The sequence below is a fragment of the Hemiscyllium ocellatum genome, chromosome 39 (genome assembly GCF_020745735.1).
Source record: "Hemiscyllium ocellatum isolate sHemOce1 chromosome 39, sHemOce1.pat.X.cur, whole genome shotgun sequence".
NCBI lineage: Eukaryota > Metazoa > Chordata > Chondrichthyes > Orectolobiformes > Hemiscylliidae > Hemiscyllium > Hemiscyllium ocellatum.
The window spans coordinates 10,225,579-10,241,667 of NC_083439.1; the positions used below are offsets into that span (position 1 = coordinate 10,225,579).

The 16,089-nt window shown below is 42.6% G+C and overlaps 1 protein-coding gene across 1 annotated transcript in view; it reads left to right on the forward strand.

The window, feature by feature from the left end:
- Positions 1-16,089, forward strand: part of slco3a1a (solute carrier organic anion transporter family member 3A1a) — a 181,485-nt gene that overhangs the window by 72,148 nt on the left and 93,248 nt on the right. The gene's annotated exons all lie outside the window — the stretch shown is intronic.

Sequence of the window (16,089 nt, forward strand, 5' to 3'; positions counted from 1 at the left end):
TCAACACACCTCCAACACTTCTACAAGGTCTCTACAAAGGTGTCCCAAGCCTGAAGGAGTCCCTATTCTGGGCGCAGCAATGACAATCCTGCCAAGAGTCCACACTTCAGACATACCACAATCAGGCGTCCCCTATCTGGCACTGCCATCACTGCACTGACCCACTGCCCCTGAATCCCTGCTCTGGGCACCACCATCACCAAGGATGATGACCCACCAATTCCATGAGTCCATACTTCAGGCACACCACCACCAACCGCTGTGTTCAATTAATACCCAGGGCTCACAGGCTTTATAAGTGAGGGGTGACTTGATTGAAGTATACAAGATCCTGAATGGTGTTGACACATTGGGAGTGGAAAGGATGTTTCCTCTTGCTAGTCAGTCCCGAATGAGAGCACACTGTTTTAAAATTAGGGGTCACCCTTTTTAGGACAGATGAGGATAATTTATTTTCTTTTGAAGGTTTGTAAGATTTTAGAATTCTTTGTCTCAGAAACTGTCTGGCTTGGGGTCATTCAATATTTTTAAGGCAGAGATCGATAAATTCATAGTTGACAAGGGAATCAAAGGTTACCCAGGCTCGATAGGAATGGAATTCGAAATGCAGACAGATCAGCTATGACCATGTTGCATGATGAAGCAAGGTCTGTGGGGCCAAATAGTGTGTTTCTGCTTCCATTTCATACCTTCCTATGAGGCAATCAATTGATCATGCTCTGCAGGCAGGTTTCAACTTCAACTAAAGCATACCCTTCACTACATCTTTGTCATTGTTTTCTATGTCCCACACAGAATATTTTGTGACATCCCTGAGTGAAGGTCTCAAATTAGGAGGAGTTTTGATTTGGACTTACATTCAGAAAGTCATGGAGTCATACAGCACGGAAATAAACCCTTCAGTCCAACCAGTCCACGCCAACCATGTGCCCAAAATGAATTAGTCTCACCTCTGCCTGCATTTAGCCCATATCCCTCCAAACTTCCCTATTCACGTCCTTATCCAAATTTCTTATAAATGATGTAACTACCTGCATCCACCATTTCCTCATTCCACACACGGACCACTCTCTGTGTAAAAAAAGTTGCCCCTCATGTCATAGAGATGTACAGCATGGAAACAGACCCTTTGGTCTAACCTGTCCATGCCGACCGGATATCCCAACCCAATCTAGTCCCAGCTGCCAGCACCTGGCCCATATCCCTCCAAACCCTTCCTATTCATATACCCATCCAAATGCCTCTTAAATGTTGCAATTGTATCAGCCTCCACCACTTCCTCTGGCAGCTCATTCCATACACACACCACCGTCTGTGTGAAAAAGTTGTTCCTTTTCTCTTGGTCTCTTTTATATCTTTCCCCACTCACCTTAAAATGCCCCCTAGGTTTGAATTCCTCATCCCTAGGGAAAAGCCCCTTTACATTCACCTTATCTGTGCCCCTCATTATTTTACAAACCTCACTACGGTCACTCCTCAACCTTCTATGGTCCAGCGAAAAACGTTCAGTCTTTCCAGTCTATTTTTAAATCTTAATACCTCCATACTCAGCAACATCCTGGTAAACCTTTGCTGAACCCTCTTCAGTTTAATAGTATTCTTCCTATCAGAAAGTGAGAACTGCAGATGCTGGTAGTCCTTTCAGGCATTGGTCCTTCATCAGGAATATGCCTGATGTTGCATTCCTGATGAATGGCTTTTGCCCAAAATGTTGATTCTCTTGCTCCTCGGATGCTGCCTGACCTGCTGTGATTTTCCAGCGCCATACTTTGACAATATTCTTCCTATAACAGGGCAAGCAGAACTGCAAACAGGACTCCAAATTCCTTCCAATTGTGTGAGCATCACAGACTAATACCGGTATTCTGTCAACATTTATATGGGTAGAGCTAGTTAAACCATGACCTGCTCAGATGGTAGTCCTGATATTAGATTAGATTAGATTCCCTACAGTGTGGAAACAGGCCCTTTGGCCTAACAAGTCCATACCGACCCTCCGAAGAGCAACCCACCCAGACCATTCCCCTACATTTATCTCTCATCAAGGGAGCCTACCCTAAACTGCTTTTCCCCTCACAACTAAGATCCAGTGCTTTTATTTGGCCTTTCAAATAACCCTCCAATTCAAAGCCAGTTTCTTCAAAGGCTAGTATTTAATCCACTACTGGGCCACTTGTCTAATGTTTTCAATGAAATATTTTTCTCATACATACCCAGGAGGAGGCGGAGAGCATTTTGCACTCTTCCACAGCCTCAGAATTGGTGGATAAGTGTGGCACACCTGAAGAGTTTGCTCCTGATGTTTCATCAGTAATATGTAGCTTGATGAAGTCAATATGAAAGCTCAATGTCGCCCAAATCTAAGTGTTGCATGACCCACAGGTCTATGATCATAAAGCTGCTAGTTTTGTCAGTTTTATGACTGACTGCAACATTTGCTTTGTCAGAGGAGTAGAGATTGCCCTGGATTGAGCAACAGTTTCAGGATTCAACTTAACTTGTGCTAACCTGAAAACAGAGACTTCCCCAGTTGAACTCAGGGATTTTTAAGCAGGACAATAAAATAGGAGTTTAGTGCCAACTCTAACTCTTCTTCAGAGTAAGTGACGTGTGTAATGCAGTGAAATTGTGCATAATAAATACTCAGAGGAGTGCAGTTTCACAAAACAATTCCAGAAGGCAGCGGGATGGCCAATTATTTACCATAGTCCTTGCAACACAAATGTAGAATCTTTTTACACAACCAAGGAAATGCTGAGTTTCCAATATCTATCATATTTTAATAGAGTGTGTTCTCTAACCATTAAATCAGAACAGCGCAAAAGCAGGACATTCAGCCTATTGTGCATTTGCTAGCTCTTCAGAGACAAAGTACTTCCTGGCACTTGTCACGTAGCCATGTAAATAATTATCTAATTTACATAACATACATGTATTTAATGAGATCATGGCTGGTCTTCTGGAAGTTAACCCGAACCCATTCTTCCACCACGCTTTGTGTGCATGTAACTTAGAATTATAGAATCACAGAATGAGACCGTTCACCAGTGGTGTCTGTGCTGGCTCTCTGAAGGAGCAATTCAACAGGTGCCGCTTGCCTGCTCTTTCCCCATAACCTGGTACGCTCCTCCTCTTCAGATAATCATCCATTTTCCTCTTGAGTGTTTTGACTGGACCTCCCCCTCAGCGCACACTTGAAAAGTAAAAAAAACTTCTAATTTCTCCTTTTGTTGTTTTGACACTTTTTAGAAGCTTTATAGTGACTTTTGTGCCAGTGAATAGAGTTTTCATTTGTTCTTATCAAAACTTGTCACCATTTGGAACTGCTTAATCTTCTATGACTCTCTTTACTCTGGGAGAACAATCCCAGCTTCTAAAGTCTATTCAGATCACTAAGTGAAATATAGGGCCCTGGGTAAAACTCACCTGCACAGAAAAATTCCATATATCCACTGGATGAAAATATTCTAGTGTTCCAGTTAATGACAAGACCGGTTTCATTATTAGTGCTCTGTGTATACATTCCATACCCCTGTTCCTAATGCACAGCATGATGTAACAGTATCTAAAACATCTTTCCTCCCAACTTCTGAAGTTCTTTTATTCCACAATGAGGAGACAGAGGTTTTGCAAGCAATTCCATTCAGAGTAACCCAGCTAGGCTTGGATCCGTGAAGTTTGAAAGAGTAAGAGTTTGACTTGATTGAAGCACATAAGATCCTGAGAGGTTTTGACAGGATCAATGTGGTGAGGATGATTCCTCTTATGGGAAAAGCTAAAACTTGGAGGTCCTGTTTAAAAATAACGGGTTATCCATTTAAAATGGCAGTAGGGGATGGGAAGGTGAAACTTATCTCTCACCGAGAGTCTCACATCTTTGGAACTCTATACCTAAAAGGGAAGCAGAGTCTTGCAATATTTTTAAGGCAGAGGTGATAGATTCTTGGTAAGCATGGGGGCTGATCTCATTAAGTACATGTGTGTTATATAAATATGTGTTAAATGTAAATGTATGAAAGGTGTGAGGGGTCAAATGGTCTGCTTCTGCTCCTTTTTCATGTATAAATTATATTGTCTTCTGCTTTCTGTATGCACTCAGGACAATACGTGCAGTTGTGGAATTTTTGTAAGGAGCTTCTTTGCCAGATCTGTGGAAGATCTAACATGTCAAGTAGTATGATTTACTTTGTTCTTAAGATCCATTCTGCATTAAGTTTTCATGTATGTGATGCAACTTGCTGAATTAATTAAGCATCCATAATGTCTCTCTGCTTATAAACTGAAGTATAGGTTTTGGAAATAAATCAGGTAGTGTTTTAATTGGATGACATGAACCTGGATATTTTTTTCAGACCCAGCTGACTTCATGCATGGCTAATTGGCATTTACTTACTGTCATCCAGCCGTTAGGAAGCCAAATGGTACTTTGACCATCATTGCAAGGAGATTTGAATTCAGAAGTAATGATGTCTTACTGCAATTATATAGGGCCTTGGTGCAACCACATCTTTGGTCTTCCTGCCTAAGAAAGGATATAGTTGCCATAGAAAGAGTGCAGCTGAAATTCTGTCGGCTGATACTAGGAGTGGCAGGACTGTCCTAGGAGGAGAGATTGATTGGACTAGAACTGTGTTCACCCGAGCTTAGAAGGATGAGCAGGATCTGATTGAATGTATAATATTTTAGCAGGACTGGACATACAAGATTCAGGGACAATGTTTTCCCTAATTCAGACTAGGAGTCAGAATTTCAGGATATGGGATAGGTCATTTAGCATTAAGATAAGAAAACATTTCTTCATTTCAAAGGTTGGTAAGCCTGTGGAATTCTCTACCACACAAGGCTGTGGAAGCCAAGTCACTGAATATATCGAATAAAGAGATAACTGCCTTTTAAATTTTAAAGGCATCAAGGAGTATGGGGAGAAAGCAGGACTATGGTATTGAGATAGCCATGATTTTATCAGATGGCAGAGCAATCTCAAAGGGCGGAATGGCCTACTTCTGCATCACGTTTCTCCAAACAAGAGCCTTAAGCCACCGGCTAACCTCAACTCACTCATTAGTTAATGTGGATTTCCAAAACTCAAGTTTTCAACAGACCTGTCTTCCTCTCTGACAACTCCACACCAGCCTTGTCTTTCTTACTACAAAACCTCCAGACTTCTCCCCAGCCCTGACTGCTTGGAGACAACTAATACAGAGCCTGTGCTGTTATTGACCGTAATGATTGGAACAAGGTTGGCCAGGTGGATCTCATTGAGTATGAGATCCCTGATTGGGGCTGTTAACCTGGGTCAATTGGGAAGCCCTGGCTGACAGATAGGAACCGGAATCTCGAGAGTGTCCTCACTCCAGGGACTGGGTCTGATTTAGCTGGTTAGACTCCATGTAGTGTGTATGTGTAAATAAAGTGTGACTTGGTGAGGGGATGCTGGTCTCTGCACAGTTATTTCATGGATGTTCTATCTTTGCAAGAAATTGCTTCAGTTCCAAACCCCACCTCCCCAGTCCTTCTCTCACTCAAGTCAATCATTTCCATCATCAATTGTCTCCCCAGATGTTTTGCCAGTCATAGAGTCATAGAGATGTACGGCATGGAAACAGACCCTTCAGTCCAACCCGTCCATGCTGACTAGAAATCCCAACCCAATCTAGTCCCACTTGCCAGCACCCAGCCCATATCCCTCCAAACCCTTCCTATTCATATACCCATCCAAATGCATCTTAAATGTTGCAATTGTACCAGCCTCCACCACTTCCTCTGGCAACTCATTCCATACATGTACCACCCTCTGCATGAAAAAGTTGCCCTGTAGGTCTCTTTTATATCTTTCCTTTCTCACCCTAAACCTGTGCCCTCTAGTTCTGGACTCCCCAACCCCAGGGAAAAGACTTAGCCTATCCATGTCCCTCAATTTTGTAAACCTCTATAAGGTCACCCCTCAGCCTCCGATGCTCCAGGGAAAACAGCCCCAGCCTGTTCAGCCTCTCCCTATAGCTCAAATCCTCCAACTCTGACAACATCCTTGTAAATCTTTTCCGAATCCTTTCAAGTTTCACAACATCTTTCCGATAGGAAGGAGACCAGAATTGCATGCAATATTCCAACAGTGGCCTAACCAATGTCCTGTGCAGCAATACGTGACCTCCCAACTCCTGTGCTCAATACTCTGACCAATAAAGGAAAGCATATCAAACGCCTTCTTCACTATTCAATCTACCTGCACCTCCACTTTCAAGGAGCTATGAACCTGCACTCTAAGGTCTCTGTGTTCAGCAACACTCCCTAGGACCTTACCATTAAGTGTATAAGTCCTGCTAAGATTTGCTTTCCCAAAATGCAGCACCTCACATTTATCTGTACTAAACACCATCTGCTACTTCTCAGCTGACTGGCTCATCTGGTCCAGATCCTGTTGTAATCTGATGTAAACCCTCTTTGCTGAGCCAGTGTTCAGCTTGAAATCACATGATTTCTCCTGAATGCTGTTTTGAACTCCCACTTAAATTGGTGCAGCCACAATGGGCCGAATGGCCTGCTTCTGTGTCGCAACAATTCTGTGATTCAGTGAGTGAGTCTTTGATAATGGGAGGCCTGAATGATTCTTCCCTCCCTCAAGCTTTGGGAAAATTAACCCGAACCGAGATCAGCAATTTAGGGAAAATCGAAGATTGAACCTGGAGGTTATTTCATTTATGAGTGAAAATGTGGTGCTGGTTAAAGCACAGCAGGTCAGGCAGCATCCAAGGAATAGGAAATTCGACGTTTCGGACATAAGCCCTTCATCAGGAATGAGGAGAGGGTGCCAGGCAGGCTAAGATAAAAGGTAGTGAGGAGGGACTTGGGGGAGGGGCGATGGGGATGTGATAGGTGGAGAACGTGGCTGAAGAGTTTCTGTGCAGAGGAGATGACCTGGGGGGTGCAGTGAGAGAGAGACTCACTGAAATCCTTGTAGAGGGAGGAAGAGAGCTTCTTCAAGGAAGGCATCCTTGCAAGAGGATTCGCAGTAGGTTAACCTACTTCAGAGAAATCGACGATCTTTCAGTGAGTGAGATTGAATTTCATAGCCCTGTCCTCCTCCATGAATTTATGTAGCTGCCCTACTTCAAACAGGGTCATCAGAAAAACAGGAATGAAGCATATTTAATATTTTGCTGGCTGAGGTGGTTATACTCACATGACTAACCAGGTTGAGAAAGAAGATTTTCAATTAAACCTCTGTTTGATAATAAGAGCAATGCGAATCTTAAAGAGAGGCGCACACTCACTTCAGAAATTCATCCAAAGTTAACTTGAAGTGCCATTGCCTTCCTTCATCTTTACTTTGAGGAAATCTTTGGCATTTGCTTCTTTCATATTTCACCAATTTGCTCCGTAGGTTCCCCTGCTCCAGTACAGCTTCCCCTCTCACACATCCTGACTTTCCAAGGTCACACATAAGGAATGGCTGTTCGGATAAAGTGCCGGAGAATAGGAACCGTACTCCAATGTAATTTTGTATCTTCAGTAAAGGAGGAAATACACAAAAAGATGCTGAGAATGGTTGAGTATTGGTTTAGTTCATATTTCCTGATTTCCTGAAGAAGGGCTTATGCTCGAAACGTCGAATTCCCTATTCCTGAGATGCTGCCTGGCCTGCTGTGCTTTGACCAGCAACACATTTTCAGCTTAGTTCATATTACACTATTTGCAAACACATGTATCCGATTTCTATCTATCACACAACCTCCTGTTGCAGCACAATGCTTGTCATTTGTAGGCATTCATGTGAGCAGTTGAATTTGGCTTTGTTCCAGTCACTTTGGATCCCAGTTCATTTATTTACCAGGGAAATTTCACCTGCAGCAAATCTGCATATTTATTCCAGTTGCTCCATCACTGTGCTTGCAATGCAGTTGCTACAAATTCTTGCAATTCCCATTTTTGAAACCAAGCGTGTACTCAATCCAGCAGCTACACCAATCCCATGTACACCATGCCCACATGTGCACCCTTTCAGCAGGTACATCATTACATTGGGTACACCATTCTAGATGTATATCTGTCCAGTTGGTACATCATTCCAGTAGATACACCATTCCAGCAGCTACATCATTCCAGAAGATACATCATTTCAGTGGGTACACCATTCTACTGGTGCCACCATTCCAATTAGTACATCATTGCAGCAGGTACTCTATTGTGAAGACGACACCATTTCAGAAGATTTATAATTTCAATGGGTGCACCGTTCTCCTGAACACACTATCTCACCAGCTATATCATTTCAATGGTTACAGTATTCCAGTGAGAACACCATTCCAGCTTTACCTAATGATTGCACATTCCAAGTTGAGATGTAAATATTTCCACCAGGAAAATCTGGGAGACATGCATCCGCAGATACTGGGGTTAATTTTCAACCATCCAGCCGGATATAAACAGAGCATCTTGCAATTTAAAATCATCTCTTAAAACCTATTTCCACTTTCCCTTGGCTGGGTGGAATGATTGCCCTACACAGGTTGGTGTATATGTTTCCTTTGTTGGGAACCAGGAGGAACAGGACTGATCCTGCTCTGGGCCTTTCCTGCCCATCCTGAGTGGCAGTAGGCAAGCAGCTTTCTGACCGCACATAACCTCCGTCAGGACTTACAAGTAGGCAGATGACTGGAAGCTGTATATGAGGATTCAGAGCTATGATAGACCAGGCCACACACTGACAATTTTCTCATGCCCCCACTGACTCTCAGATAAATTTCTATAGTCTCAGGAACACCAGTGGGTGAGGACTTCCACTTCTCTGCATGAGTTTGAACTTTATCTCATGGGACTAAGCAATGATGAGGTAAATTCCATGAGATAGTGCATAGACAGGAGGAGGCTAAATTAACCTGTATGGGCTCTCTCCTATTACGCATTCAACCTAATGAGATAGCCTCTTAATTTAATGGACTTTGTTGCTTCAGATTTTCTCTCTATCTCTCATCCTCTCTGAATGGAATGTACTTCCTTCTGGGGAATGATTTTCAGAGAGCTGGTTGTGCTCTATGATATTTTCCAAGTAGCCATTCATTTTCCAGTTTTAAGCCTAAGGCAAAATGTCTCAACAGACTTGGCCATGGAGGTTATCACAGCTAAACACAATACTCATTTCCCTCACAGATGCGTCCATTGGTTACAGGAGATGGTTCATTCAACTGATACCTGGGAAGCTGGGATGGGAAGAGGCAGGCAGGGGAAGGTTTATCTCAGAAAAGTTGGACAGGCTGGGACTGCATCCATTGGAAGAATAAGAGGTGATCTTACTGAAACATTGAAGATCCTGAGAGGGATTGACAAGGTGCATGCTCAAAGGACTTTTCCTCTTGTTGGATAAATTGGAATGGGGGAGACCATTTAAAAGCATATGGTTTCTGAGGAGGAGTGTTTTTATCTCAGAGGGTGGTCTCAGTGGATCTGTCTTCTCCAGCGAGTAATGGTTGCAAGGTCACTAAATATTTTAAAAGGTAGCGGTAGATGTATTCTCAATTGACAAGAGAACTGATGGTTGTCAGAGGTAGGCAGAATGTGGTGTTGAGCTCACCATCAGATCAGGCAAAATCTGAATGGTGGAGCAGATGAGAGGGACTAAATGGCATTCCACCACTCCTAAAGCATATGATCGTATGAGAGGAAATGACGACCCACTTTCCTTCCCCTTTCCAATCTTGCATTTACCATAGGCAATGAGTAATTCCCAATTTCTGCTTCAGGTAAGATCAACTAGTTCTGTATTGACCAAAGATCAAATATGGAGTTTTCCTGTGCCCCATTGTGGAAGCTGATCACTGGACCTCAATGGTACAGTGCTGTTCTATTAGCTTTCCTTTCAGTGTGTGCATTGCAGAAGATCTAGTACAGCACTTTCAGTTCCTAAAGGTGCCTTGCAACATCAGCAAATTAGTTCAGATGAAGAAAACCCATGACTTTTGATCTCATCTTTGCAGAATGCCAATTTTCTCTATCTGAGGAGCTGAGTCAGCAGCTGATACAATATTTTCAAAATCATTAAACATTGTAATGATCTCCCTGTGCTCTTTTCTTTGTCATTTTTTCATGGAATGAGTGTCACAGGTAAAGCCATTTTATTTTTCATCCTGGCTTTTCTGTTCCTGTTCATCAGTGATGGAAGGAGTGAATATTTTAACTTGGAGGATGAGATATTAATCATGTTGGCTGCTATGGCCTGGATGGTGTCAAGTTTCTTGAGTGTCTACAGGCAAATGGGAAGTGTTCATTTCATTATTGCTCCTGACATGTAATTTGCAGATTGTGGACAGTTTTTGGGGACTTAAGAGGTACATTGCTTATCACAGAATGCCCAATCTCTGACTTACTGTTGTAGCCATAATATTTCTATATGAACACATGGCTTATGAGAAGAGACTGAGTAGACTGGAGTTATATTCATTGGAATTTAGAAGAGAGAGAGAGAGAGAGAGAGAGACTGAGAGTGTGTGTGTGTGTGTGTGTGTGTGTGTGTGTGTGTGTGGCGGGGGGGGAGGGATCTTATAGAAACATATAAAATTACAAAGGAAATAGATGAGATAGAAATAGAGACGATTTTTCCACAGGCAGGTGAAACTAGGACAAGAGGGCATGGCCTCAAAATTAGGGGGAGCAGATTTAGGACTGAATTGAGAAGGAACTTCTTCGCCCAGAGGTTTGTGAATCTGTGGAATTCCCTGCCCAGTGAAGTAGCTGAGGCTTTTTTAAAGCTAAGATAATTTATTTGAACAGCAAAAGGAATTAAGGGTTATGGTGAGAGCGTGGGTAAATGGAGAGCTGAGGCCACAGAAAGATCAGCCATGATCGTGTTGAATGGTGGAGCAGGCTCGAAGGGCCAGATGGCCTACTCCTGCTCCTAGGCCTTATGTCCTTATATGCATATTAAGAGCAGTTAAAGGCCATTTGGTCCATTAGGCCAACTCCACCATTCAATAAGATCATGGTTGATATAAATACAAAGAACTTTGAATGTAGAAATCTGAAACAAGAACAAAATGTGAATAGATTAGATTACTTACAGTGTGGAAATAGGCCCTTCGGCCCAACAAGTCCACACCGACCCACCGAAGCGCAACCCACCCATACCCCTACATTTACCCCTTACCAAACACTACGGGCAATTTAGCATGGCCAATTCACCTGACCCACACACCTTTGTGACTGTGGGAGGAAACCCACGCAGACACGGGGAGAACGTGCAAACTCCACACAGTCAGTCGCCTGAGTCGGGAATTGAACCCGGACCTCTGGCGCTGTGAGGCAGCAGTGCTCACCACTGTGCCACCATGCCGTCCACATGTGCTGGAGAAACTCAGCAGGTCTGGCAGCATCTGTAGAGAAGCAGTTCACATTTTGATTCCAAAGAGTCACTGGATATGAAACTTAACCTCAATGTTGCCTTCCACGGATGCTGCCTGACCTACTAAGTCTCTCCACCAGTTTCTATTTTTATTTAAGATCCGTTTGCACTTTGAATTCATATTACCATCTAAACTGATAATCTTTGATTCCCTTGCTCAGTACTAAGTTATGCACTTCCGTTTAAAAATATCCAGTGAGCTCCATCTTCGGAGGCAGAGTGTTCCAAAGTTGTTCAATCCTTAGTGAAAAAGAACTATCTGTATCTCTGTCCTGGAAAGGTGACCCCTCATGGCTGGTCTTGTGAAGTTTCTAATCAGTGGAAACTGCCAGGATGTGGATAGTGTCATGGTAATGTCATCGAATATTAAGAGGAGGCACATTTTAGGGTTTTCAAGAAAGAGATAGATAACATTCTTAGAGCAAAAAGGGATCAAAGGGTATGGGAAGATAGCAGGAACAGGGGACTGAGTTGGATGATCAGCCATGATCGTATTGAATGTTGGGGCAGACTCAAAGGGCAAATAGGCAAAAGTGAGCAGCCAGATCTGGAGATTAGAGTCAAGAGTGTGTTGCTGGAAAAGCACAGCAGGTCAGGCAGCATCCAAGAAGAAAATCAACCTTTCAGGCAAAAGCCCTTCATCAGGAATCAATGGACAAATAGCCTATACCTGTTCCTGTATTGTAGGTTTCTGTGTTAACAGACTCAATGGAGATTAATGTATCTTATTTCAAAAAGTGTTTTTTCTCTTGCATCTTGCCTGAACAAATGAGCAAAGATAATTTTAGTATTTCTGAAATTAAATCTTCTCCTTGATCCTCTTCAGAGAAGATTGGTTTCTTAGTTTTCATGGAACTCAGTAATGGAAACATACAAATGTTCTCTATCCATGTGGAATACAGACATATTGTGAATTAAACATATTGTGAAATGCTCACTCAGAATGTGTCAGTGACAGCCTTCCTTCGACATGCGACAGCATTGGAATGATTGCAAGCCCTTCCTGTTCCCCCAGTTCAGCCCCAGTTCTGTTCTGAAGAGGTGAGCAATTTCACAGCTCTACCCTTCCATTTCCACACCTAGCATAACTGAATATTTTTCATAATATTGAACAGTTGCATTCAGTTTGCTATTCAATCAGTGGCACTACAACTGCTGCTGTCAAACAAGCATACAGTTGTTCTCAGCTTGATTATGAGAGTCTGGTAACTGATGTATGCTCACTGTGCTTGATTGGTTAAACCTGGACATAGACTCAATACAGAAACCCAGAAGCTGAGCTGCAAATGTGAATGCAGACACATGATGATTGTGGCCATATTTTAAAAGAATTGTAAATTAATCTATTGCATACTTAGAAACTGATGTCATCTCTGCATTGCTCAGAGATAAATACATTATACAACAAATGAGCAAAATACAATAACAGCGCATATTGACTCTGGCCTTGCACGATATCAGGGTACTTTCACAGGATGGGAGGAAGGAGGGGTTAGCAGATAGAGTGGGAGTGGAAATATGTCTTTTTTTGTGCACTCTATCTAATTCCTTCCTCTGTACTCGAGTGAACTTTGGGTTCGGTCGTAGTAATCATGAGTCATAAAGAGCACGCTGTCTGAGAGGTGACTCTCAATCTCAGCTGATTCTGCTGTGCTGTTTCACAGACTTGGAACTCTTTTCCCAATAGCATTGGGGTAGCACCTACTCCCGACAGATTCCAGCAGTTCAGGGAGACAGCTGGACAGCTCATCGCTGTCTTCTCCAGGACAGTCAGGGAGGTGAATAAACATTGGATCTGCAGGTGAATTGTGTCATTTAGTCTAAACAACCCTGGGTTCAGCAATGAGAAATATCCTGGGACCCCCTCTTGCTTTCCATTTAATAACCTCATGTGCAAACAGACATGAGCCAAGTTAGGGGAAGGTAGGGTCAGCCTTGGCGACGAAGCCTCCCATGGTTGAAGTGTTTAGCTCATTGTCTAACTTCACATGAGTGTTTATTAATTGGTTGCGCTGCAGAAGAGTTGTTGGCTATTTTTGAAAAAATCACTCCTGGCAGAGCACGACTCTTTGGGAGAGAGATGGGGGGGGGGGTAGGAAGTAGCCAGTGAGCCCTTCCTGGAAATCATTTCTCTTCATCGTCATATTGTTGTGAAAAGGTATTTTAAGTAGATTTCTCATGTCCATCAATGGACTCTCCTCATTTCAGTAAATTATTCAGTGCAGAGAAAATTGGATGACAAACTACGCTCAAGTGGATCGGCCGTGGTTGGAGCACGATATGGAATAATTCCTCATCCCAAGGGGACCTTTCTGCTGCAGTGCCCTGATAGAACTGCAGCAAAAGCAAACCCAAGCTGGTTTCTAAAGCTGGGGGTGTTCCAATCGAAATGCAGTATTGTTTCCGTTGATTTATTTTCACAGCTTGGCAAATGTCGTGCGGCATCTCTCAGATGAGACATGCATTTATGCAGCGTCTCTTACATAACCTCAAGACAGTTCAAAGTGCTTCACAGCCAAGATACGGCTTGTTGATGCACAGCTACTGTTATAATGTTGGGAATGTGGCAGCCAACAGTTAAGCTGTTTGTGTTGTTGCATGAGAAATGAATGTTAGTCAAATGAAGGAGAATACCTCTACTCCTCTTCAAATAAGAGCAGAAAAACTAGGAACAGGAGTTGGCCATTCAGTCTCTTGATCTTCTTTCACTATTCAGTATGATCATGGTTGATCCCACCTAGCCCTCAACTCCACTTTCCAGCCTGCTCCTCATAACCCTTGGGACTCATTACTGATTTTTAAAAATCTATCTTTTCTTTGAGTTTACTGAATATCCCAACATCCAATGCACTCTGGAGTAATGAGTTCTATTGACACACAACCATTTGAGAGAAATACTTTCCCTCCATCTGTTTTAAATCTGCTCCCACTATCATAAAACTATGACCGATCATTCCTGATTGCCCCACATGAGGAAGTATCCTTTCCACATCTATTTTGTCAATCCCCTTTAACACTGACCAGAAACTCATCTGAACATGCCATATACATACTATGACAAGACAAGCAAGTCCAAGGCTGGGAACCCGGCCATAAGTCACCCTTCTGACCCCTCAAAGCTTGTCCACCATCTATAAGTCAGAAATGTGATAGAATACTTCCCACTTGCTTGGATGGATGCAGGTGCAACAACACTCAAGAAGCTTAACACATTCAGAACAAAGCACCCCGTGTGATTGACACTTTCAATATTCACTCCCTCTACCAAATATGCAGTGCAACAACTCACCCACGACCTTCCAAACTCATGCTCTTGAGCATCAAGAATGACAAGGTCCACAAATACACAGGAATACCACCAATTGCAAGCTCCCCTACAAGACACATGCCATACTACTTGGAAATATATCATTGTTTCCTCACTATCACTGTGTGAGAATCCTAGCATTGAGAGTTCAGCTACACCGATGCACTGCAGCAGTTCAAGAGGGCAGCTCATTACCACCTCCTCAAGGGAAAAGTTAAAGATCACACAACATCAGGTTATAGTCCAACAGGTTTATTTGGAAGCACTAGTTTTCACAGCGCTGCTCCATCAGGTGGTTATAGGCACCACAACCACCTGATGAAGGAGTAGCACTCCGAAAGCTAGGACTATAACCTGGTGTTGTGTGATTTTTAAACTTGGTCCACCCCAGTCCAACACCAGCTCCTCCAAATCATAACTTCTCAAGGGAAAGTAGGGCTGGGCATTAAATGCTGACCAGTGAGATCCATTTCCTGTGAATGAATTACAAAAATATATGAGCATACGTAAATCTTTTGAGCCTGTTTTGCCACCCTGCAGGATTATGGCTGATCTGCTAACTCATGACCCCTGTTGACCTCTTCCTTAATCAGGCCAAAATGGCAGGCTGATTAGCATCGATCAGTCCAGCAGGGGTAAAGCTTCAGATGTCCAGGTTTACTTATCACACATTATTCGTCTATCTTGGCATCAATGTTTTTCACATTAGACAAATGAAGTTTATGTAGCCCAACAAGATTCCACCCCCCCCACCCACCCCAACAAATAAAAGCAAAATACTGCAGATGTCAGAAATCTTAAATGAAAACAAAGTGCAGACAGCAGTTCTGGCAGCATCTGTGGAGGAAGAAATAGAGTTAATTTCCTGACTCTTCATCAGAATACAAGACACCCCCAAATCATACTTTCTCACAGGAATTTGAGAGTGCATACATGAGGATCAGTGGTCGGCACAACATAGTGGGCTGAAGGGCCTGTTCTGTGCTGTACTGTTTTATGTTCTATGTTCTAAATACTGCTTGGTGCACAAACAGCTGTTATTCTTGAAAGTTCAGCCTAGTTCTTTGTAGCAACTGGAATGAAGACTTACATAAGAATCCAATTAAACAAAGCTGAGCTTAGAAAGGAAAACCACTGAGCAGCGTAACTGCTGAGTTTGAACAGTGCTAGTCTAAGCTCTGAAAATGTACAGTTATGCTACGTATTAATGAATTGAATTATTCATAAGCACAGAAAGAAACAATTGCGAAATACATTGATTTGACAAATAGAAATGTTCAATTTTATTGCTAGATTTGCTCTGTTTAGAGAGCTCTTGTTCTCCTGAATTGATGTTTTAGAGTCATGTTAATAGCTCTATAAATTTGGATGATTAAAATAGTGTCCTGAT